General features: G+C 32.1%; 1 protein-coding gene across 1 annotated transcript in view; it reads left to right on the top strand.

Annotated features, from left to right (window-relative positions):
- Positions 1-25,906, top strand: part of LOC6052292 — a 174,794-nt gene that overhangs the window by 79,432 nt on the left and 69,456 nt on the right. The gene's annotated exons all lie outside the window — the stretch shown is intronic.

Here is a 25,906-nt window from a genome sequence, read left to right as displayed (position 1 = left end):
TTTTCCGAGTACCTACTTTTTTTTCTCAAAAGTTCTCAACAATACCTACAACTTTTCCCAAGACACCAAATTGATCAGAAAATTCATTCCAAAGTTACAGATATTCGAATATTTACGTATCATTTTTGTATGGACAGCTGCCAAAATTGTATGGAGACTTGTATGGGTGAACCAATGACACAAAATAGCTTCTTTGGTCATAGGAAAGGCCCCATAAAGTTTGAGTCAAATCAAAAAATAAAAATGGTTTAAATCAGCCGATTTCGTAGAGAGTTGCTTTCATTTAAAAAAAAATAAGCTTGCGACAAACCTTTGCAGTTGAAAAATATTCTAAAAATGAATTGAAATCTTATCAATGTCAACCCGGTTTACGATTCCTAACAATTCGTGTTCCATTGAGTTTTATGATTTTTTTCTGGCCCTAAGAAAATTTGGGGGATTTTTATCATCACAAGTCCCTTGGTTCTTTTTATTAGAATTTTTGGACACAGCAAAATCTTGGCTCTCGGCCAGTTGAATATTTTTTAACATTTTGATTTTTTTAAGAATGATTTTTTAGATATTTTTGCACTTCAAGGGTTCTTTACACATGTTTAAGTTGCCAAACATTCAAAGGAGTTTTGAAATAAAAGTATTGTAGTTTGTACCTGAATAAATGTTTAAAATAACTAAAGTTTTATAAATTGATATTTTTTTAACTTTTTGCAAATCGAAGCATTCAATTTGGTCAGAAGTTCGAAGAAGATTTAGACAAATGATAAGGTGAATTTTTAAAAACATGCAAACTTATTTTTCTCAAAAATTTGGTTCACATATTTGATAAGTTTGAATTGTTATATCATAAAAAAACTTATGTTAAAAATTACGGGAAGTTTGATTTAAAGTTAAATTTAACGCTTCATTATTTGTGCAATTTGTGTTATTTTCATATTTATTATTTCAACTTTTTCAACTAAACATACATTATATGGTTTCAGAACATGTCAAAAAAATGCGAAGTAAGCACTTTTACGACCCCCGGGTGTTTGTGGTCTCTGTTGCAAGTTTCTGCTTACTTCTAGGCGTCAAAAGGTTATTTGTGGTGACTCACTAAACCTAATAATACCCACATTTTACCTTAAGATTAAAAAAAAATTTACTTTTTGCAAATAGAAGCATCCAATTTGGTCAGTCAGAAAAAGTTTTAGACAAATAATTAGATGAATCCCGATTGTAATTGAAACCGTAAAAAATCATTCAAATAAAATGCAAACATATTTTCTCAAAAATTCGGTTCAAATACATATTTGATAAGTTTGAGTTGTCATATCATAAAAAAAATCAAGTTAAAAATTACGAGAAGTTTGGTTTAAAGTTCAATTTAACGCTTCATTATTTTTTCAAGAAATGAACCGGTTTGAATTGTTTTGAAAAGTAATTAATAATGAAAACAATATTTTTTCATAACTTTGTAATTTGTATTTTTAATATTTCAACTTTTTTTTATTAATGTAAGTTTATAGTTGTGGAACATGGATTCATTTTATAAACTACTGTAAACCCTCGATTACTCAAAGGTTTTTAGGGGTTTAGGATATTCGAAACAAGCACAAAAAATAATTTCTCGCTTTTTTTAAACCTTCTTAAATTTAACATCAAATTTGAATTCTGCGACTGCAATTTAGTCGATTTCGAATGGTTGATGGCCTAAAAATTACAAAAATCGGTTTCCCAGTGTTTCATCACCACTGTTTTGTCCATCATGTTGATTTTAAAAATTTCAAAACGCTTTAGACTGCTTTTGGGCCTACAGTCAAAAATAAAACAACAACAAAAAAAGATTATTTGAAGTGAAATTTTCCCAAGGCCATCAGATAAAGGATTCAGGGCTGTATTTTATTCAATATTTAGGCCGTTGCAAATATTTTTCAAAGTTTATGTCGCCCTCCCCCCCCCTTCAAAATCGGTTCGAAAAATCAGGGGGGCAAAAAAATATTTTTTTCAAAAAACTCCAAAATTTTAAAGGAAATGGAAGGATAGACTGATTACAATTAGGAATGCATTTTTCAGCGTTTATAATCATATTAAGCATGTCTGGGATTTATCAAAAATATTTTCTTTTTTTGTGAAATTCCAATATACAGCACCGCACAAAGTTTTGTTTTGCGAAAAACAAAAAATCTCTTCAATAATTGGATTTTTTTGAAAACTAATGATTGCTAAACAACTGGGCAGGTGTTAAATGCATTTTGAAAATCTTTTTTCATTCAAATTTTGAGAACATAGCATGTTATTTCAATTTTTATATTTTTTTATTTTTGCCCCCCCCCCCCCTCGACTTCGACCAAGTCGGCCTTATTCAATATGATTCAAGTTAATGTTTGATAAAATTTTGTTGCATTTAGGTTGTTGCAAATATTCTTCAATGTTTATGTCGCCCCTCCCCTCTTAAAAATTGGTCTGAAAAAAAATCAAAAAACTTCACAATTTCCGTGTGAACTGATGTTTAATCAACTGAAAACAATGTAAAATGCATTTTTCTGCATAGATAATCATATTTAGCATGTTTGGGCTTGTTTAAAAATGTATTAAATTTTGATGTAATTCCAATGTAAAGCACTGCATTTTTTTTTTGGTTTTTCGCAAAAAAAAAGAAAATTCGTCAATACTCAGATATTTTGGAAACTAATGATGGCAAAACACCTGGAGAGTGTTTAATGCATTTTTTAACACGTTTTTCATGAAAATATTGAAACCATGGCTCGTAATTTAAATTTTTATACCTTTTTTGTAATTTTTTTTGCCGTTAGATTTCGAACCTGCTAGTGTAAACTTGAATCGCTGTTAAGATGTTCTTTTTCTAGTAATTGAAAAGCCTTTCCTTTCACAGAAAAAAAATCATGGTAATATTACATCTGGAAAGGGGTACATCTTTTATGTTAGAAAAAAATGTGTAATTTACCACTTTTCTGTTGTAATGGTGCTTTTTCAATCTAAATTGAGGTAAAATTACATAATAAAAGAGGTAATATTCAACCTTCCAAAATTACACCTTCCAAATTTACACATTTTTTTACTGTGTAGTAAGGAAGGCAATTAAGAATTCAAGCCAATTATGCATCGTTTGTATTCATGAAAAATGAAACGGGAAGAAAAACCTAAGCTTTGAAAATATTTACCATTAGTTACCAATAATCGCAAATCCAGCTCAATTAATTTAGGTGTTTTTTTTCAAAATTATTTTCTATTAAGACCAAAATTCCAAGAAGATAATTGAAAAGAAAAACACTTCAAGTGGAAAAAAGCTCCATTCCCATGTCACCCACCACAATTGAAAGTTCCAAGTCCCACATAAATTACCGTAAGTACACTTTCCAGCCACACTGCATGCAGGTAATGGAATGTATGTCCCAACCCGCAACTCGATAACACTCGCTGCACTGGGTTCCGTTGCTGTTTCGCACGAGAATAATGTGATTGCATTCGTCAGCGAAAATTGCAAAAAAAAAAAAGTTAAATTCCCAAACACAAACCACAAGTCACTTACTTATTGCGAAAATTTTAAAAAGTTGTTCGTGAATTCTGAGGAAATGTTTGGAAAGGGTGAAGAATTTGTAAATCTAGTTTTATTTTGAATCAGATTTTTTGTTAAAAAAATCTTTTATTTCGACTTTCTAAAACAATAGTTCCGTTGCGCATTTTCCACATGACTGCACGCGGTGACAAACTTGGAGGAAAAAATTGCAACTTTCCACCAACACAATGGCATTTTACACATGAAGGAGCGTCAGCCACAGGTGCGAAAAAGATGTTCTCCTAGTTGGGAATGACAGTAAGTGCAAGTTTGCACCACCTGGTGGAGGTGGCGGAGCGCACCAGCATCACGTCACATTGGCATCAATTTTCATTAGTGTCACATCAACTCCCAGTTACCTGGCTGGGAAATGTAGCGAAAGATGCGCACAGGGTTGGATTTTGGGGAGGGCAGTTGCATACTTTTAGGGGTAATTGTGTTCGATGGTGAACAGCATACTTTTAGGAGTTTAATTTTACATAATTCCTAAAACTTGTATTTAGCTGCATACTTTGAGGCGTTTCCCTCTTACAAATCCAATCCCCCTAAACCTGCTCTGGCCACAAAAGGGTCCCTCGTGTCCCGAGCACCCATTAACAAAGTGGAACACATTTGACAAAGTGGATGATGTTTTCCACCAACCCACCGATGCATTTCCATGTTTGCGTGTTCCCAAAGGGAAAAAGTGGAAAAGTACTGCCCAAGTGGATGGAACCTCTTGCAAGTCACACTCGTCACAACCTGCTCCTCCTGCAGTGGCCAAGTGGGAGGCTGAGGACCCTCTCAAGGACCCTCACCCCATCCTTCCCGGACAGAGGGCTTCCTTTCCAGGAGAGGAGCTTGTTCGAGTGCGAAATTGCGATGCAAATAGTGTGCCCGACTTCTTTCTTTCTTTCTTTTTTCATTTGGCTGGCAAAAGTAATGAGAGCGACGATGACGACGTTGATGAAGTGGATGTTCACCAGCCAGGGTTGTAGCGTGGAGCCTGAAAGTATGCAATTTACTTGCATTTTCTTCTAAAGGTGTTCCTCAGACATGAGTTTCACCCCTGAAGGTATGCAATCGCACCAGAAATAGACGGTTAGAAAAAAAGCGCATTTTTCCCCAAAGGGGAAAAGGGAGTTGGCAAACAGTAATAAAATTGTTTTTCTTCCTCCCCCCGCAAGGGCGTTGTCTGACTTGGTCCACGTGCGTTAAAGTTCTTCGAAGGAATGCTGAACATTGCGACGGTGAGGGTGAGAGGTATGCCTACAAGATCCTCGGAGAGGAAGTTAAAGTGGACGGGCTCGACCACAGACCGTGAAGTTGTTTGCTAATGTTCGTTTCGCTTCGTTTCACTTCGCGTGAAAAAAAAGAATAGCTGGTGTGGGACGGAAAAAGTTAGGTTTAGAAGAAATTTTGTATTTTTGAACTTAATTTGAAAGCATTTGAAAAGAAGGATTCACAATAGTAAAATGTGATAGCTCTCTTTGGCCATTTTTGGAGGGGAATGAGGATGAGGAATTCTTTGTTTTGAATGGTTTAGCTAAAAACTTAAAAAAATCTAGGGTACTTTTATCAATGTTTATTGCTTATGATTATTTTTAAATTGCTTGTGAAATATGTAAATTTCCTTGCCATTTTTCGGTATTTTTTTTTGAAAATGTCTAAAACATAACTTAAAAATTATGAATATTTTTTCGAAGAAATGAATTTCTCTGAATTTTCATATTGTTTGAAACATGAAGTTCTTGAATATTTTTGTTCTAGTTTTCAAAAAATACATTACACAAAATTACAAAATACCGTATTTTTCAAAAAGTATTTTTATAATTGGCATTACTGAACAACTCTCTACGAAATCGACCGATTTTGACCATTTTTTTTTTGTATTTTTTTATTTGACTTAAACTTTGTGGGGGCCTTCCCTATGACCAAATAAGCTATTTTGCGTCATTGATTCACCCATACAAGTCTCCATACAATTTTGGCTGCTTTCAATACAAAAATGGTATGTAAATATTCAAACAGCTGTAACTTTTGAGTGAATTTTCTGATCAATTTGGTGTCTTTGGCAAAGTTGTAGGTATTGTTGAGGACTTTTGAGAAAAAATAGGTACACGGATAAAAAAATTTGCAGATTTTTTTATCAACTTTTTTTTCACTAAAAATCAATTTCCCAAAATACGTATTTTTTGATTTTCGAGATTTTTTGATATGTTTTAGGGGACTAAAATCCGCAACTTTTGAGCCATAGAGAAACATGGTCAAAAAATCTGCCGCCGAGCTATGATTTTTTGAAAAAATAGTGATTTTTGGAAAAATTCGAAGTTTCATGCAAAAACAAGTTTGACATTATTTTTTAATGCAAAATTGAACTTGCAATCGAAAACTACTTTACAGATTTTTTGGTAAAACGGAATCGACGTAACACCTTATAATATGGCCCTCTTAAACCTTGCGGTTTCGTCAACGGATCCACAAGTGTGTATCGTTCTTTTTGCGACAAGACTCCGCCTCCCGGGTCTGCTAAGTGTGAAGGTATGGGCACGGGGAGAGGGCACCGAATTCCTATATTTACACTTCGCCTCGGGATTCAAACCGACGAACTCTGGATTGTGAGTCCAGTGCGCGGTCCGATTGATCCACACAGGCAGACGAAACAGGCAGGGCCAAACATTGAAAATTAGTCCCATTTAAAATGCTAGTCGTGATTTAAAAAATTAAAATATTTTTTTTTTAAAGATCGGAAAATTTCACAAATATTTATTGTATTAACATTGAAAATCGGACCATAAGTTGTTGAGATATGGTCACTAGAAAATGGTGGGTTGTTTTGATAAGACTTAGAAACCTTCAATTTTCGTGTTTCTTTTTCTTTAAGCCGCTGTATTTCAGCAACCCGAGGTCCAATCTTCAATGTCTCTTAGACAATTTTATAGCGAATTTTCTGAACTTTTCAAAAAAATATTTTTTGAAATGGTCACTCATGGTAACTATATTTAAAAATGGAAAAACTGCAAATATTTCGCTAAAATCAAACTTTTGGTGGCTTTATCTTGAAAACGGGGCCCTTTATCAAAAAATCTGTAGAGTAGTTTTCGATTACAAATTCAATTTTGCATTAAAAAATAATGTCAAACTTGTTTTTGCATGAAACTTTGATTTTTTTTTCCAAAAATCACTGTTTTTTCAAAAATTCATAACTCGGCGGCAGATTTTTGACCATGTTTCTCTATGGCTCAAAAGTTGCGGATTTTTGTCCCCTAAAACATATAAAAAAATCTAGAAAATCAAAAAATACGTATTTTGGGAAATTGAGTTTCATTTTTTTTCCGTGTACCTATTTTTTACCGTGTATCTATTTTTTTCTCAAAAGTCCTCAACAATACCTACAACTTTGCCCGAGACACCAAATTGATCAGAAAATTCACTGAAAAGTTACAGCTGTTTGAATATTACCATTTCATACCATTTTTGTATGGACAGCAGCCAAAATTGTATGGAGACTTGTATGGGTGAACCAATGACACAAAATAGCTTAATTGGTCATTAGGAAGGCCCCCACAAAGTTTGAGCCGAATAAAAAATACAAATAAAATCCATTTCCTGTTTGGGTAGAGAATTGTTCATTTTATAGTTTATTAATGAAATACAAAAATATTCACAAAATACCGAACTTTCTCAAAAATACTTAAAAAATTATTGTTCGCAATGTTAGTATCAAACGATTCGGAATTTTCAAATGTTTTTTAACTGTTTTAAAGATTTTTTGTATGAAATAATAAAATTTTCACAAAATTTCGTATTTTCTCGAAAATACTCAAAATTTTATAACTCTCAATATGGGTATCAATCGATTATCAACTTTTCATGTTTTTTTCATCATTTTAGTGTTTTTTGAATGAAATACTTAAATTCATACAAATTTCCGTATTTTCTTCAAAATTTGCAATATGGGTATCAAACGATTTGGAATTTTGATTTGATTTTTAAATTTATTTTAACTGTTAATAAATTATCAATTTTCTCAAAATACCGTATTTTCTCGAAAATACTCAATTTTTTATGATTCGCAATATGGTTTCAAACGATTCGAATTTTTGCATGTACTTTAACTGTTTTATCATGAAAATTTGAGTTCTTTCAAAACAATACGGTATTGTGTGACAATTTCGGCCGTTGCAAATACTTTTCAAAATTTATGACGCCCCCCCCCCCTTCAAAATTGTTCTGAAAAATCAGGAGGCAAAAAAAATATTTTTCCAAAAAACTTCAAAATTTCCACGAAAATAGAAATCTTATCTACTGAAATCAATCTGAAATGCATTTTTCTGTATTGATTATAATATTTAGCAAATTTGGGCTTGTTAAAACATGTTTTGAATGTTTATGAAATTCCAATGCACAGCACCGGAAAAAAAATTTCAGCAAAAAAAAAAAATTTCGTCAATACTTAGATATTTTGGAAACTAATGATGGCAAAACAACTGGACAGGTGTATAATGCATTTTAAAACACCTTTGAAATGGTGAAACCATGGCTCTTAATTTCATTTTTTATACTTTTTTATTTTTTAATTTTACTTAATATGGTTCAATGACACTGAGATCAAGAAATACAGTGCATTAAAAATTACCCAATAAATATTCAAAACAATTTTCAAGGTATTGATTATCTCAAAATCGTATAAAATTATAAAAATAATTCATCGTACAGAACACCAGGTAGTAATAATTGATCAGCACGACTGAGTGCTTATAGCAGATGCGGCGAGTTAAAAAATCGATATCTCTGGAACGAAACATATTCTTTTCTGTCGATAAGTGATTCTTATGTAAAATTGGCTGGGGAATACAATGGTGAGGTCAAATTTAAAAAATAAATAGGCTTGTTTTGAGATACGGCCATTTAAATCTTTCAATTGCGCATTATAGGTAGAAAAAATATTTTAATTTAAGTTTTGATCGAGGAAATGGATTCTACGTCCAATTTCCTTCAAAATTGAGTGTGAGACCGACCCTCTAGGATTTGTGGTTCCTGAGTTATCGTCGTTTGAAGATAGGGGTTTTGCTCAAAAATCGTCAAAAAGTCGATTTTTCGGAGAGTACAAAAATGAAGGGGGTGGTCCGATTTGGATGAAATCCGGGATTTTTGCATGTTTTGATAGTCTCAACAGCTCTGCCAATTTTGAGCAGAATAGGAGATGGTAATTTTCAAATGCTGTTCCGCTTCAGATGGAATGACCCAAATAATAAAAATTTGAGTACATTAAAAAAAATACAGTATTTTGTGATTATATTATATTATATTATATTAACCATATTATCAAAAAAAAATATTAAGAGAAATCTTGAATATTCCACACGATTCGGCTGGTTTTCGTCAATTTTAGAAATATATTAAATGCAAGTTATCGGCCGTTATCGCCGATACAATGTTACCGTCGATAATTCTATCGATTAACAACAATTTTTCTTCAGACATTTGCATTCCATTGGCCATGAGCAGGTTAAGAAAAATTGTTGAAACAAATCGCTGAGAATTTGTTCTTTTATTGCAAAAGGAGAAACATATTTTGTAATGCTAAATTTTATCTTTCTACGTAAATTAAAGCCAACATTATGATTTTTGTGAATTGATACTAAATTTATAATTGATTAATTAGAAGATTGAAGGTCTTTAAAATTATCCAAGAGGGAATCGGTCGAAAAAATTTGAGAAGCGTTGTCTTAAATAACTCTTTCAGAACATTTTTAAATTTTATATGAACGTTGAATTGCTTAATCATTCATTCTTCAATCCTTAATAAATGAATTTTTTATATACTTTGAGATGCAATACTTATTTTTCCTGTCATTCTTGAACGACCAAAAATCTTATTTTTTGTACCAAAAATAACAGAATCGAATAGCAACAGTTTTCAAAATAAATGCTGAAAACTCTACTTTTCAGCACTCAAATGGGTGCTGAAAAGTTGAACTTTTTAGCACTTGTTTCGAAAAGTTGAACTTTTCAGCACTTGTTTCGAAAAGTAACACTTTTCAACATTTCTTTTGATTTAAACGATTTATTGACAAAAAAAAAATTAAAATTTGACATAAAATTTCACTCAGTGTGTGTTTTCTGGAATTGCAAAAAATGTTGTATCGAACTCGTTGCAAAACTTGATTTTTTCAGGTGAACCTCGTTTGATAAATGTACGACTCGTGCTGAAAAAATCCTCTTTTTGCAACTTGTTGCATAAACTACTATTTTAATTTTATGATGGCTAGAATTTCTTCAAACTGACATTGATTTGGATTTTTTTAATTGTTTGTTAAAATTGAATGGGTGCAACTCATTTTTTTTGTCTTTTTTAAGTTTATTAATTTTCAGTGCAACTTATTTACCAATCCTACTGATTGTTTTGCTGACCTGAAGCTGGAATGTTTTGCACCTTGTAAGGCATTTTTCCACGCGCTCGCGTTCTACAACATCGTGTCCTGCCAGGGGGAGGAAATTGTTGTGTCTGCGAGTAGAAGAAAAACAAGGAAGGGGAAAATTCCTCCATGGCGAAGAATGCTGACGCATCGCGTGCAGCTTTCTCGACACTTCTCCAGGATGATGCGAAGTTGTATGGCCTTCACTTGAAATTGAGTTACATGGTTTTGAGTAACCATCAACAAATAGGAAAATGATTAAATTCTTTGAAATTCCTAAGCTAACTGCAGTTCTGTGGAAATGAGGCTTCCTACTTCAATTTCCAAATGCACTTGCACCACAAACCACTCACTCTGAATTATTTTGCATTGCAATTCTCTAGAATTCTCTGTCTTCATGTATCCATTAAATCAAGAGAAAGAGCATTTTTATGTTTCCTCGACATCCTTAAGCTTTCTCAATGTCCATTTCCGAGTGTCCGTTCTTTGCTTCCACTTCAAATCGAGTCAAAAAATAATTAAATTTAATCCATCAATTAAAAGTATTTAAATAAACTCTTCCCATCGTTTTTTTCCGCCCCAAACCATCACAAACCACTCAAATCTACTTACTTAGTGCTAGTCTTAGTACCTTTGCAAAGTGCAAATTTATCATCTCCCAGAAAAGGATTATCTCGGCGAAACACGAAAATTCCATCCCGCACACAGACTAATTAACAGAGAGGGGGAAGGGGGAAAAAGAAGTCGACTCTTTTCCCACAAGAGCGGCTTGCATTCGGGGGACTGTTGTTTACTCACTGTGGTACTTAATTCAAAGACTCTCCCCGGAAGTCGACTGCAAACTTGTTCATCTTGCCCGGGAGGAAGCTCGGAGGAAACTTTCAAGCACTTAAACGAGAGTCAGAAGAAGAAGCAGCAGCAGAAAGCTCGCGCTCTGTTTACTTCTGCGTCTGATGCTCCTTTCCGTGGCTGGCGCAGAACTTATCCAATTTAAAAGCAAATTTTATTTCCAAATTAAAATCATAATTATTTACGCGATACGCGATATTCTTAATCATGAGCTTTTTTCTTTCGTCTCCGTTACTCTCGGGCAAAAGTCGAGGAAACGATTCGTTCAGACTGCTGAGGAAGAAGTTACGACCAAGTTATAATTTTGTAAGTCAGTTTGTGGTGCATGAAAAGCTGCTGCTGCTGCCTCGGAGGAAAGTTTGGCCGGAAATAATTAGCAAAGAACGATCATTTAATTGATTATTAGCCAGCTCATTAGGTTTATCGAATTGGAATTATATTCCTTCCAGTGAGTCTTTTGTGAAGCGAGTGATGGGATCAATATGATATTCGCAAAGCTTAGACTAAATAAAAATTAAAAAAATAGCCTAAACAAAGTTTCACATAATGATATCTCTGAAAAAAGTCCCTCAGACAATTGCAAACGATTTACAGTCCCTTTCACAAATTACCATAGAGAATGTGGCAACAACCGTGAAGCAAAACAGTGAACCTAAAGTACGTACCTTTCAAGAATACTTACTATTTCTTTTTATTCAAATTTTCCGACAAAAGAAACCTCGCACACAGATTCAACACAAAGGTGTTCAGTCCACAAACAGTGAAGTAAGTCCACCTTGAAAGAAAAGTTTACACCCTCGACTTGAAATTTTGTTTCCTTTAGCGCAACATACTTTCGTATCCCATTGAAAAACAAACAAAAAATAAATTCTTATTCTGATACTAACAATAAAATTAGCATATTGGCCTCCTCGCGTGGAATGTGCAAAAGTGTGCGGTTGTTGTTTTCCGACCCCGCAACTCAACGCTTTTCAAGCTGATGTTGATGATAACGGTTCTTCCCTCATCACAAACCTAAGAGGACAGCATCTTGAAAACTCTCTGACCAAACACAAGACAAAAGCTTTTCCTACCCCTCCCCCTCCGCCCATTTTGTTTCCTCTAGGGAAAACTTTTTCACAGAAAACCACGAAAAATTTTCCCACGACCTCTCGGGAGCTCGAGTGGTCTGGAGAGTTTCAACGCAGTCTACAACTTGAAGTTTCACCTGTCCCAAAAAAAAGGTTGCTGTAAATCCAACACTCTTGTTTTGGTCCGGCCAGCTCCGGAAGTTGGTGAAAATCCTCTGCATTCATCACGTTTCGGGGCTTCTCACGAAAACTCCCCTCCTTTTTCGGTCAACCCTTGTTGGTCCCAAGATGATCGTTTTGAATATGAATAAGTGAAAAGTTGGCGCTCTCACCAGACAAATTAACATAATTTGCTTGGGAGCGGTTTCACCACTTCTTATTGCCTCATTTCAAGTTAGGATTAGGAAGAAAAATAACGGAAATAACAGAAAAAATCATAAAAGGGTAATTCTCTACAAACTCACACGAAATCGGGAAAAGTTGCCCCGACCCCTCTTCGTTTTGCGTTAAACTTTGTCCTAAGGGGTAACTTTTGGTCCTGATTACGAATCCGAGGTCCGTTTTTTGATATCTCGTGACGGAGGGCCGGTACGACCCCTTCCATTTTTGAACATGCGAAAAAAGAGGTGTTTTTCAATTATTTGCAGCCTAAAACGGTGATGAGATAGAAATTTGGTGTCAAAGTGACTTTTATGTAAAATTAGACACCCGATTTGATGGCGTACTCAGAATTCCGAAAAAACGTATTTTTCATCGAAAAAAACACTAAAAAAGTTTTAAAAATTCTCCCATTTTCCGTTACTCGACTTTAAAAATTTTTGGAACATGTAATTTTATGGGAAATTTGAAGTACTTTTCGAATCTACATTGACCCAGAAGGGTCATTTTTTCATTTAGAACATTTTTTTTTTTCATTTTAAAATTTCGTGTTTTTTCAAACTTTGCAGGGTTATTTTTTAGAGAGTAACAATGTTCTACAAAGTTGTAGAGCAGACTATAACAAACATTTTGATATATAGACAAAAGGGGTTTGCTTGTAAACATCACGAGTTATCGCGATTTTACAAAAAAAGTTTTGAAAAAGTTACTTTTTGCGTTTCTCTTTGTTCCGTCGTCCGTGTCTGTTGCGGGTGACCATGAACGGCCATGATCGATGATGACCAACTTTTTCCAAACTTTTTTTCATAAAATCGCGATAACTCGTGATGTTTATAAGCAAACCCCTTATGTCTTTATATTATTTTTTTGTTATTGTCTGCTCTACAACTTTGTAAAACATTGTTACACTATAAAAAATAACCCTTTAAAGTTAGAAAAAACACGAAATTTTAAAATGAAAAATTTTGTTCTAAATGAAAAAATGACCCTTCTGGGACAATGTAGATTCGAAAAGTACATTAAATTTCCCATAAAATGACATGTTCCAAAATTTTTTACAGTCGAGTAACGGAAAATGGGAGAATTTTTAAAACTTTTTTAGTGTTATTTCGATGAAAAAAACGTTTTTTTCGGAATTCTGAGAACGCCATCAAATCGGGCGTCTAATTTTACATAAAAGTCCCTTTGACACCAAATTTCTATCTCATCACCGTTTTAGGCTGCAAATTATTGAAAAACACCTCTTTTTTCGCATGTTAAAACATGGAAGGGGTCGTACCGCCCCTCCGTCACGAGATATCAAAAAACGGACCTCGGATTCATGATCAGGGACAAAAGTTACCCCCTAGGACAAAGTTTCACGCAAATCGAAGAGGGGTCGTGGCAACTGCTGTGTGAGTTTGCGGAGAATTACCCAAAACAATAAAATCATAAAATCATAAAATCATAAAATCATAAAATCATAAAATCATAAAATCATAAAATCATAAAATCATAAAATCATAAAATCATAAAATCATAAAATCATAAAATCATAAAATCATAAAATCATAAAATCATAAAATCATAAAATCATAAAATCATAAAATCATAAAATCATAAAATCATAAAATCATAAAATCATAAAGTCATAAAATCATAAAATCATAAAATCATAAAATCATAAAATCATAAAATCATAAAATCATAAAATCATAAAATCATAAAATCATAAAATCATAAAATCATAAAATAATAAAATCATAAAATCATAAAATCATAAAATCATAAAATCATAAAATCATAAAATCATAAAATCATAAAATCATAAAATCATAAAATCATAAAATCATAAAATCATAAAATCATAAAATCATAAAATCATAAAATCATAAAATCATAAAATCATAAAATCATAAAATCATAAAATCATAAAATCATAAAATCATAAAATCATAAAATCATAAAATCATAAAATAATAAAATCATAAAATCATAAAATCATAAAATCATAAAATCATAAAATCATAAAATCATAAAATCATAAAATCATAAAATCATAAAATCATAAAATCATAAAATCATAAAATCATAAAATCATAAAATCATAAAATCATAAAATCATAAAATCATAAAATCATAAAATCATAAAATCATAAAATCATAAAATCATAAAATCATAAAATCATAAAATCATAAAATCATAAAATCATAAAATCATAAAATCATAAAATCATAAAATCATAAAATCATAAAATCATAAAATCATAAAATCATAAAATCATAAAATCATAAAATCATAAAATCATAAAATCATAAAATCATAAAATCATAAAATCATAAAATCATAAAATCATAAAATCATAAAATCATAAAATCATAAAATCATAAAATCATAAAATCATAAAATCATAAAATCATAAAATCATAAAATCATAAAATCATAAAATCATAAAATCATAAAATCATAAAATCATAAAATCATAAAATCATAAAATCATAAAATCATAAAATCATAAAATCATAAAATCATAAAATCATAAAATCATAAAATCATAAAATTATAATCAATCAAATCATAAAACGTTTTATAAAATCACAATCATAGTGAAGTACATACTTGATTATCCGAAGCCTCGATTATCCGTAATTTCGATTATCCTGTTTATATTGGACTTCGGATAAACGAATCACGAATATTTTTTTTCTTTTTTTCTTTTTATTGTTTAAAATGACAAATTCGAGTTCTGCGACCCTTATTAGTCAACTTTGAATAGTTGATGCCTATTAAAAATAAAGCGCATATTTCGTTGCCGCCATTCAAATCAATTTAGCGTTGTCTAGTCAACAATCAAAAATTAGACAACGAAAAAAACAAGTTTTTTTTTCGTTATTCGATTATCTGAAGTTTTTTTATTCAACATGATTTTTTTCCGAATCCTTCTATTCTGATATTTATCATAAAAACGTTTTTTATAAAACTGATAAAATTGATAAAATTGATTAAGTTGATAAAATTGATTAAGTTGATAAAATTGATAAAGTTGATAAAATTGTTAAAATTGTTAAAATTGTTAAAATTGTTAAAATTGTTAAAATTGCTAAAATTGATAAAATTAATAAAATTGATAAAATTGATAAACTTGATAAAATTGTTTTAATACTGTTAAAATTAATAAAATGATAAAATTGATATACTTGATAAAATTGTTTTAATACTGTTAAAATTGTTAAAATTGTTAAAATTGTTAAAATTGCTAAAATTGTTAAAATTGTTAAAATTGTTAAAATTGTTAAAATTGTTAAAATTGTTAAAATTGTTAAAATTGTTAAAATTGTTAAAATTGTTAAAATTGTTAAAATTGTTAAAATTGTTAAAATTGTTAAAATTGTTAAAATTGTTAAAATTGTTAAAATTGTTAAAATTGTTAAAATTGTTAAAATTGTTAAAATTGTTAAAATTGTTAAAATTGTTAAAATTGTTAAAATTGTTAAAATTGTAAAAATTGTTAAAATTGATAAAATTGATAAAATTTTATAATTGATAAAATTGTTTTAATTGTTAAAATTGTTAAAATTGTTAAAATTGTTAAAATTGTTAAAATTGTTAAAAATGTTAAAATTGTTAAAATTGTTAAAATTGTTAAAATTGTTAAAATTGTTAAAATTGTTAAAATTGTTAAAATTGTTAAAATTGTTAAAATTGTTAAAATTGTTAAAATTGTTAAAATTGTTAAAATTGTTAAAATTGTTAAAATTGTTAAAATTGTTAAAATTGATAAATTTTATATATTGATCAAATTGATAAAGTTGAAAAAATTGATATTATTAATTAAATTGATAAAATTGATCAAATTGATTAAATTGATAAAATTTTAATTTTTTTTTAAATTGATAAACTTGATAAAATTGAAAAAAATTATCAAATCAATGTAAATCAAAAGCATAAAAATATTATAAGTGTATTATAAGTGTGGATTTATAAGCTCATTAGCTAACCATACAAATTATATAAAGCTATATTGTATTCAACCACAGATAAAACAAATCCCAATTTTGACTTTATTCAAAACTTGATTCTCGCACACACTAAACCTAATTAGTGATTGCGCTTTACACGCTTCAAACAAACGGGCCTAATTGAGCAACAGTTCCGTTTCTCTGTTGACCACTAATAGGCAAATAACACGAATCCATCCGGCAATCCGGAAAAGGGCTATAATTTTCGAAACAAGGTTGCACCACCTCTGCTAATAATAATCCGCACACGCACACACGCGTCAGATTTACACTAATCCACTGCGCTACACTAGCATAATTTTCTATTGAATTTTCCACCAACGCACTGCCATCTAATGTGTGTATAAATTGGCACAAACACAAACACACACAGACAAGCATCCCCGCAAAACCCACATGGCGCTTGTTTGGCCAACACCAGAATGCGTTTGTTTGAGCAATGATAATTTATTCCCGGAGCAAAACTGGCAGCGCGGGAACACGGGAAATAGACATGAAAACACGGCGTGGTTTTGGTGCTGTAATTAGAGTAGAATTAAATGTCACTGTTAAACTATTCAAAATAATTCTAGAATTGAAAAATTCATAATTTAAATAAAAAAAAAACCTCTCTGAAAATCATTTAACAAACGAATAATCCAATAACTATTCATATCTTCAAATCTTCAAATCTTCAAATTTTCAAATTTTCAAATTTTCAAATATTCAAATCTTCAAATATTCAAATCTTTAAATCTTCAAATCTTCCCATCTTCAAATGTTCAAATCTTCAAATCTTCAAATCTTAAAAACTTCAATTCTTCAATTCTTCAATTCTTCAATTCTTCAATTCTTCAATTCTTCAATTCTTCAATTCTTCAATTCTTCAATTCTTCAATTCTTCAAATCAAAAATTTTCAAATATTGAAACATATATTCTGAAAACTACAATTTTATAAATTTCTAAAAAATTGTTCATTCTGGTGGTTTAAACCAAAGTCATAAACTATTAGAAACCACCGTGGCCAAAGGAGGCATCCTTCCGGAATTTAATTTCGGACGGGCGCAGCCGTCCAACTCTGATGACACCCGCGTACAGAACACGAGGCGACACCTGCCATGCCACGCCAGAGGCCTACCCCAATACCGGGCGGTGGCTGGTTTTGCCCACACGTGTCATCTGCACTCGTCCGGAAATAACCCATTTTCCACCACCAGCACCACCATCACCAAACCGACCGACGGCGAATCGACAGTCGATCGATCGATACCCTTATTTAAATGCATTAATAATAGAGCAACACCCCCAGTTTTTGGTTGCCAGGGAGAGAGAGAGAGAGAGAGATGCCGGGCGAAATGTAAATCAATTATTTGACCAACAAAACCGGCCACCGCGGGACCGGGCAGTGATCTGAGAGGTGAGTGGCCGCCATCGATTGTGTCACCGGGCCGAACTGTGCCAGTGGGACTTGAACTCTTGATCTATGGTGAAAGTTTGGTGAGGTGAGAACTTTATATCTTGAAAAAGAAAAAAAAAATACAAATTTCACTCAACAAATCAATAATGTTGTAAAGATTTGATTTTTTAAGACCAAAAAGATCCAAAATTTCAAAAAATACCAATTGTTTCCACCAAAATGACCACCATCTTGGTCCTGCCAAACCAGCCCTCCCCAGTATCCAGGCATTAAATTCCAAGCCCTGGATTTCCGCGGTGTGACAGTGTGACGAAGGCCGGTGGGTTCTCTATTGAACAACGGGTCTCACTGTCCCCGCGGTAACGGGAGCTTAATCCCGGATTGGATTGGTGGCGTACAGGCTTCCACGCGGTGATCCCGTTGGAATGGAGAATGTCCCCGGTGGGATTTTTGGGAACGCTCGTGGGAGTTTTTTTTATCTTTGTTCAGTGACATTTGGGAGCTTATTTTGAAATTCCTGAAAATCGGTGGGAATGTTCGTTAAAGTACTGTATGATTATTTTTTTTGTGAAATTGGGTTAGTTTTGTAAAATTACAAATAATCTGTTAAATTTTCTTAATGAGATTAAAATTCCATAAAAATTATTGAAAAATTATATAAGTAGTCATGTAATAGACATGACCAGTTTAACAAATAACAATGTTAAAAAATAATTTCATTGAAGAAAATTTTGAAGACTTTACTTCAACTCATCTTCAACTGTCAGAAAGTGAGACATGAAAAGCTGCACAAAATGGCGTCCTTTACTCAGTTTGGCCCACAATCGATGTGCTACAAAATAGCACGATTAGGGGAAGGTGGGGCAAGACGACCATATGGGGCAAGAGGAACAATCGCTCGTACTACCGTAATTTTTACAATTTTGATTATTTCCAGTATGAGGAATTGTTGCTAGCAATACAATTAGCTGATTCTACTACCACATAATCGCCAAAATGACATAAACGCCACGGGGCATAAGATTTAATGAATTTTTTTCACAACCTTTGTTTTCTTATAATATTTGGAAAGTACAAAGTAAGGCTTAGGGTTCGTTTTAAGGCTCATTTTATCAAAATGCTAAATTTCCTAGATGCACCTATTACAAAGTATGATTTAACTTCTGATTATTTTTGTTGAGAGCTTTTAAAAAATCTTGTTCAGGTTGGGCAAGTGTACCATATGGATTTTTAGTATGGAAAAAAATATGAATTGCTGCAACAACATATTTTATAGGGAAATAAATACATGAAAGTACTTAAAAACTGTTAAACAATTGTTAAAAAAAATGTTCAAACAAAATATAGTGATATTATGAAAATTTACTATTTATCATCTTAGTTTTTTTTTCGTAAAAACGATAATTTTTTTAGTAAAATATTATTATTTAATCTATAAATGGAGGAAACCTTTCAAATACATTCTGATCTGATGTATCTAAGTGGTAACTGTTCAATTCTTAGCAAATTAACATGTTTTTTCATGCATTGTTCCTCTTGCCCCAACGGGTTGTTCGTCTTGCCCCACTAGTTGAGTAAAACGTACGGAAAATCAAAAATTTTAAAATCAATTTTTTACATTAAAAAACTGGATTATTTTAAATCTTGTTTTAACAAAGTCTTAGTCAAGACCTAGAAAAAGATGATTATAATAAAATCCGATAGATTTTTTAACTTTTTAATGGGTTATAACGAGCATTTCCCTAGCTTTTTACACTTGCCCCACTTTCCCCTACGGCGATATGGCAAAGTGTCCGTAAATGAATCAACTGAACCAAATTTCGCGACAATGCACAGAATGGTCAGCCAAACAAAACCTTTGTTATATTGTTTTCAATGCTTGTTCTAGTCTGGATAATTAAATGTCAAACATTTATCTAACAGCTAACCTAAGACTTGCCTCAACATTTATGTTTTAAAACATGTACTTTTTTTAATTTATATTTATTAGATTTTATTTCCCATGTACATTCATTCAGTCAAAATATTTTTGAGTGTCCAATCACAATCGGTGACTTTTCACTTAAATTTTAAATACTTGCGATTTTTATTTATTCATAAAATATTGTAGCTTTCACTATTCATTGATTTCAAATGTTGGAGTTCCTACTTGTACAAAAGGGAAAAGGGATACCTTAAAACTAACATATAAACTAAATAAAGAGCAGCTGAAGACTGCAATGATTTTTGTCGAAATGCATCAATTATCTTATTGGAAAAAACATCCAAAGTGTTAACTTCGGCTAATTGATGAAGTTCACTGGTGCTGAACAAGGGAGGAAGTTTCAGAATCATTTTCAGATTTTTTTTGCTGAATCCTCTGAAGTTTTTTCTTCCTGGTTAAGCAACAGCTTGTCCAGATCGGCACAGCAACAAAAGCATGGCAGGTCTGAAAATTTGTTAATAAATTAACAGTTTATTCTTGAGACAAAGTCTAGAATTCCTGTTTATAAGTGGATACAAACATTTAATATATTTGTTACATTTAACCTGGATACTTTCAATGTGATCCTTGTAAGTAAGGTTTTTGTCAAAACCAAGTCCAAGATATTTCACTTGATCCTCCCACTTTAAATTTACCTCATTCATCTTTATAATGTGATGACTTTTTGGTTTAAGAAAATCAGCCCTTGGTTTGTGAGGGAAAATAATAAGTTGAGTTTATGCAGCATTTGGAGTAATTTTCCATTCTTTCAAATAAGAATTGAAAATATCCAAGCTTTTTGTAATCTTCTTGTGATGACACGAAGGCTTCTGCCTTTGGCGGAGATGCTTGTGTCATCAGCAAAAAGTGATTTCTGACATCCTGGGGGCAAATCAGGCAAGTCAGAAGCAAAAATATTGTATAAAATTGGACCCAAAATGCTACCTCGAGGGACACCAGTTTGAATAATTTTCACGATATAAATCGGAAAATTAAACCTTTTCAATTTCGCAATCAAACACTGTCGAAAGCTTTTTCTATGTCTAGAAAAGCAGCGCCAATAGAATAGCTCTCAGGTTTGTTTTTTTTCGAATTGAGCGTCATCATTCTATTAAGAACTATTCTTTGGAATAATTTACTATTAGATGAAAGCAAACTAATGGGCCTATAGCTCGAAGCTTCAACAGGATTTTTATCCGGTTACAAAAGCGGAGTTACTTTGGCATTTTTCAAACATTTGTTGAAAATATTCAAAATGTAAAAAATACCATCCTCGCCAGGGGCTTTCATATTTTTAAAGTTTTTGATAATAGATTTTATTTCATTCAGATCCGTATTAAAATCGTCATCTGATGGAAATTATTGTTCAACTTTCTGAAATTCTATTGAAATTTGATCTTCAATAGGACTCAGAACATTTCAGTTAAAATTATGAGCACTCTTAAACTGCTGAGCAAGTTATTGTGCTTTTTCCCCATTTGTTTATAGAATGTTGGTTTTTGTTTAAAACATGTACTGGAGTGTACTGATTTCTGCCATCGACGACTACTAACGTTAAGGAACTCAACAAACCCCGATCCCCTTCCCCCTTCTTCCCCAACTGTGATATTAGAGTAAGCAAACATAACAGTTATGGATTTCGCTAGGTTTTTTACCACCCTTTTCCTAGATTTGAAGATCTGAAACAAACAATTTCTATGCTACCAAGTCAGTATCTGAAACATTCATAGTTGTAAGGAAAATCCAAATCTCTGTACAAGCACAAAAGAAACAAAATTGTAACTTGCTATCTCGAAAAATAAAATTGAATTGAATTGAATTGAAAAATGTACTGGAGTAGGCCTCACAATGTCCATGTACGATGTCTATGTCGACGGCTAAAATATTTTTTTTGAGAGATTCAACTAAAATTTTGATGTTTTCAGCTGACATAATGCGAAATTTTCCCTAAGAAAACATGCTGGAAAATTTTTTCAACTATTTTGCAACATTTTTTTGCCGAAATATTTTATCATGCAACAAATAATTAGTGGTTTACAACAAAACATTGAGTTAACAGAATTATGTTTGCGTTGATATTTATATATTTTTTTGATACATGTTGGGTCAAATATCTAGCTACACTAACAAACAATTTTTATTTGAATACACAAAGATATTCGTACATATAGCCAAAAATTAGTTGTAGTAAGCAATATTTGTATTGATTTTGCAATGTTTTGGTAATACTGCCTTGCAAATTAATGCTGTTTTTTAAATTTGCATTTCACTGCCTAAAATTTAAATTATTTATACCAATTTGTTTTTTTTTCGCATGAAGTAATTAAATAACTAGTGCAAAAAAATATGCACATAACTTTTTTTACTTTTTATGAAATCTTGTATAGTTTGATTAATCATATAAAAACATATTGAAAAATATATATTTTTAATTCAAATGTTTAGTTTATCGCGAATCCCTGTAAAAAAGAAAACGAGTTCAATTTGCTCCAACTTTTTGGCTAAAATTATTATTATTTTGTATAGATTTAACAGTTTTAGTCACTTACCATCTCTTTTATACTGTTTGCGCACATACTAGCGTCAGAATCCCGGTGCCATGCAAAATCGGATCTTCGTTTGTAATCAGAATTCGCGGGTTACAAAGATAAAATATTATCAATAAAGCTATTCACCAAGCTTTGAATTTATTTCATATTTTTTGTCCACACACTTAAATTAAATTTAATTTTTAATCAAATCTTAAATTTTACTTACCAGTTTACTGAGCCATCTTTTGATAACAGTATTTTCAATATAAAAATGTTCTTCTCTTATATTGTTTTTAGTTTTTGGATAGTTCTCAACAACATTTTTTTTAAATACTCAACATTGTCCCAAAACTACGTATTTAAAAAAAATACTCAGAATTTTAGTTTTAACAACATGGGTATCAGACGATCGAGATTTTTCATGCATGCATGTTTTGTGAAAATTTTAAGTATTTAAAAAAAAATATTACATTCGAAATGTATGATAAAAATCCTGATCGTTTGAAAACCATATTGTAAATACTGAAATTTTGAGTATTTTTTTTTCGAAAATTCGAAGTTTAGTGAAATTTTTTAGTATTTTCGAAAAAAAATTGTTATTAAATTCGAAATTTATGAAAAAAACTGAAATTTTGTGTATTTTTTTCGAAAAACGTAGCTTTGTGAAAATTTTGAGTGTTTTCAAAATATGTTAGTGTTACATTCGAAATGTTTGAAAAATTCCCGATCGTTTGATACACATATTGTAAAAACATAAATGTTGAGTATTTTTTCGAAAATTCGTAGTTTTGTGAATTGTTTTTGTATTTTTAGCATTTTTTTTAATGTTGTTACTACATTCGGAATGTATGAAAAAATCCTGATCGTTTGAAACCCATATTGTTAAAACGGAAATTTTAAGTATTTATTTTCGAAAATACGTAGTTTTGTGAAAATTTTGAGTGTTTTCAAAATACGTTGTTATTACATTCGAAATGTATGATAAAATCCCGATCATTTGATACCCATATTGTAAAAACAGAAATTTTGAGTATTTTTTTCGAAAATACGTAGTTTTGTGAAAATTTTGAGTGTTTTTGAAAAAATGGTTTGAAAAAATCCAATCATTTCATACTCATATTGCCATAACAATAATTTGGAGTATTTTTTCGAGAAACATTGCATTTTCAAAATACAAGAAAAATACGTATTTTTGTGAAAATTTTCATGAAATTATAATTTTAATGGATAGCTGATATCATCCCGATTCCAAAACACTATAATTTTTTGATGTTTACATGATTTCTCATACGTGCAAAGCCAATGTCTCCCATATAGTCAAAATCCCATAAGCTCTGTGCTTCAGTTAAGCATTGGGCCGTGCTTAACCGAGGCAGCTGTACGAATCAAAACCGGGGCAGTGCAAAATCGAGGCGTGCAAAACCGGGGCATGACTGTATTTCTAAGTTGTTATTTGTTGAAAAATGCATTTAGAAACGTTATACAATTTATTATTAACAGTTTAATTTATCTAAGCTAATAGTTTTAAATCAATTTTACCAGTTTTTAAATGAATAGTTGCATTATATTTTTCTTTTTATTTCTTGAATTTTTGGGTAAATTTTGAATTGAGAGGAACAAAAACCTGATTAAAAGCGGCAATTTTCTAATTACGATAATAATTGCGAACATATTTGTCAGATTTGAATTTTCCAACAAAGAAATAAAAAAATGTTAATTCACTATCGAAATAACTTTGGTTTACCAATTCCACGGAAAAAATACCAGAAAAATTAAAAAAGGATCTGATACCACATCTTGACGTACTGTAAGAACTTCACCAAAAATAAAATAAAAACACAAAACTTCTCCAGTCAAATATCTTCCCCAAAAAATTTCCAACCTCTTGACTTTACGACTTTCCTGATTAACTTTTCCACCTTGCGGTCGCGTTTCGCGGCCCACGCTTCACTACACATTTCCGCGGTTGTGCAGAATGCACCAAAATTTCGACGTCTCATCTTCTTTTTGCTGTTCTGATTCATTCATTGTTGGATCAAACTTTTTTTTTTACTTGCCGGTCGGAGGTGGTTTCCCGTTGTTTGCAGTTTAGGGGAAAATATTACCCTCCCCCTCATTTCTCTTCTTGGTTGGTCTCATTCTAGTGATGATGATTCCGACCGAGCAAAATGTGCAAACTGTCTGGCTTGGTAAGCTTTCCCCATGGAGGAACTTTTGCACTGCACTTGGCATCACCCCTGCCTGTCAGTTTTTGCCTCATTTTGTCTGGCCCGGTGTGAAGATGTGTTCTAGGTCTGTGTGTTTCCAGAACTTCCTTCAATGAGCCGTGAGAGGGTGGCTTTGAGCCAGACCATGTTCTGGTGCTGTTGCTTCGAGGCATGTAATTATGGCTTAATCCTTGATTAAACATCCGTGACCAGCAGCGCAGGCACAGCAGTCGGACGCGACGGGGCATTTTATGGTTCCACCTTAAGGCACACAGACACAAGGTTGTTGGGAGGGGGACCAGCTGGGGGGAAAGCACTCAAGTGGATCTAACGGGAAAAGTTGATTTTTCTTGCGGATGAGTTGAAAAAGAACTTTTGTGGTGAAGAGTCTCAATTTCTAAGATTTTCACTGTAACTCGAGTTTGTTTTAAAGCCGAGTCAAAAAAAAAAATTGAAAATTGCCCACGTCGCCGAAACCGTACAAATTACACCTTCGTGACCTCCTGTGAAATCAGAAACCAACTCCCGTTTGCAATTTCCCAACTAAATGACCACCGTCGTCACCATCAACTAGCTGCCACCTGACCCACAATTACACAAATTGATTACAGCCCGTGTGGCCGTCACGGGGGACTTGGCCAACCTATTGAACTCCAGCATAAAGTGCCACCAGAGCGCGAGGTCTTGCCACACTGGTGATGTTCCGAAACCACACCGTGATGGGCCAGCCCAGCTGACTGCCGGGACCACTCCCACCGGAACCCACTGAATGACAGTGATTTTGCTATTAAACTTTGATTACATCAAACTTTCACCCTCACAGTGCAGTTGAGAGAGGGAGGGCGCTCCAATAAATTACGACATGCGTGGTGGTGATGCAGTGATGCAAATGTTTGAAATTTGAGAGCACTCTTGTCAGGGGTGCAAAAGTTAGCTAAGACGTGAGCAACTCATTTGCTCGTGAAGAGCACAGTGGGTTATCTATGAGTCAGTTTCATAGACAGTCAATCAGATTGTTAGCAAGGTTGTTAACGATAAAATTATCGAGGCTCGATAACGATAACGATTATCAATCATTATCGTTATTTCAATTATTCTATCGCCCATAATGGACGATAGCTCATTTTTTAAATCTTTCTAAAATCGACTTAATCCAACCAAATCATATTAAATTTTCAACGCTTTCACTAAGAATATATTTTTTGAAAATGTAAATAGTTTCAAAGTACAAAAACTCAACATTGCAATGCGTTGTTCACAAAATATCGTATTTTATCGCAAATACTCAAATTTTCAAAATTTGCAATATCGGTATCAAATGAAGCGAAACTTTGTATAGTTTTTACTTAATTAGAGTTTGTTTTTGAAAATATAAATAAATTCACAAAATACCTTATTTTTTAGAAAATACTCAAAATTTCAAAACATGCAATATGGGTAGCAAACGAAGCGAAAGGTTGTTTGCTTTTTCATTTCATTGGAGTTTTTTTAAATACTAAAAAATTTCACAATATACCGTATTTTTTCTATAATACTAGAATTTTCAAAAGTGATTTTT

Source organism: Culex quinquefasciatus, chromosome 2 (genome assembly GCF_015732765.1).
Source record: "Culex quinquefasciatus strain JHB chromosome 2, VPISU_Cqui_1.0_pri_paternal, whole genome shotgun sequence".
Taxonomy (NCBI): domain Eukaryota; kingdom Metazoa; phylum Arthropoda; class Insecta; order Diptera; family Culicidae; genus Culex; species Culex quinquefasciatus.
Note: the sequence above shows the minus strand (reverse complement) of the source record. Positions and strands in the feature narration are given on the sequence as shown.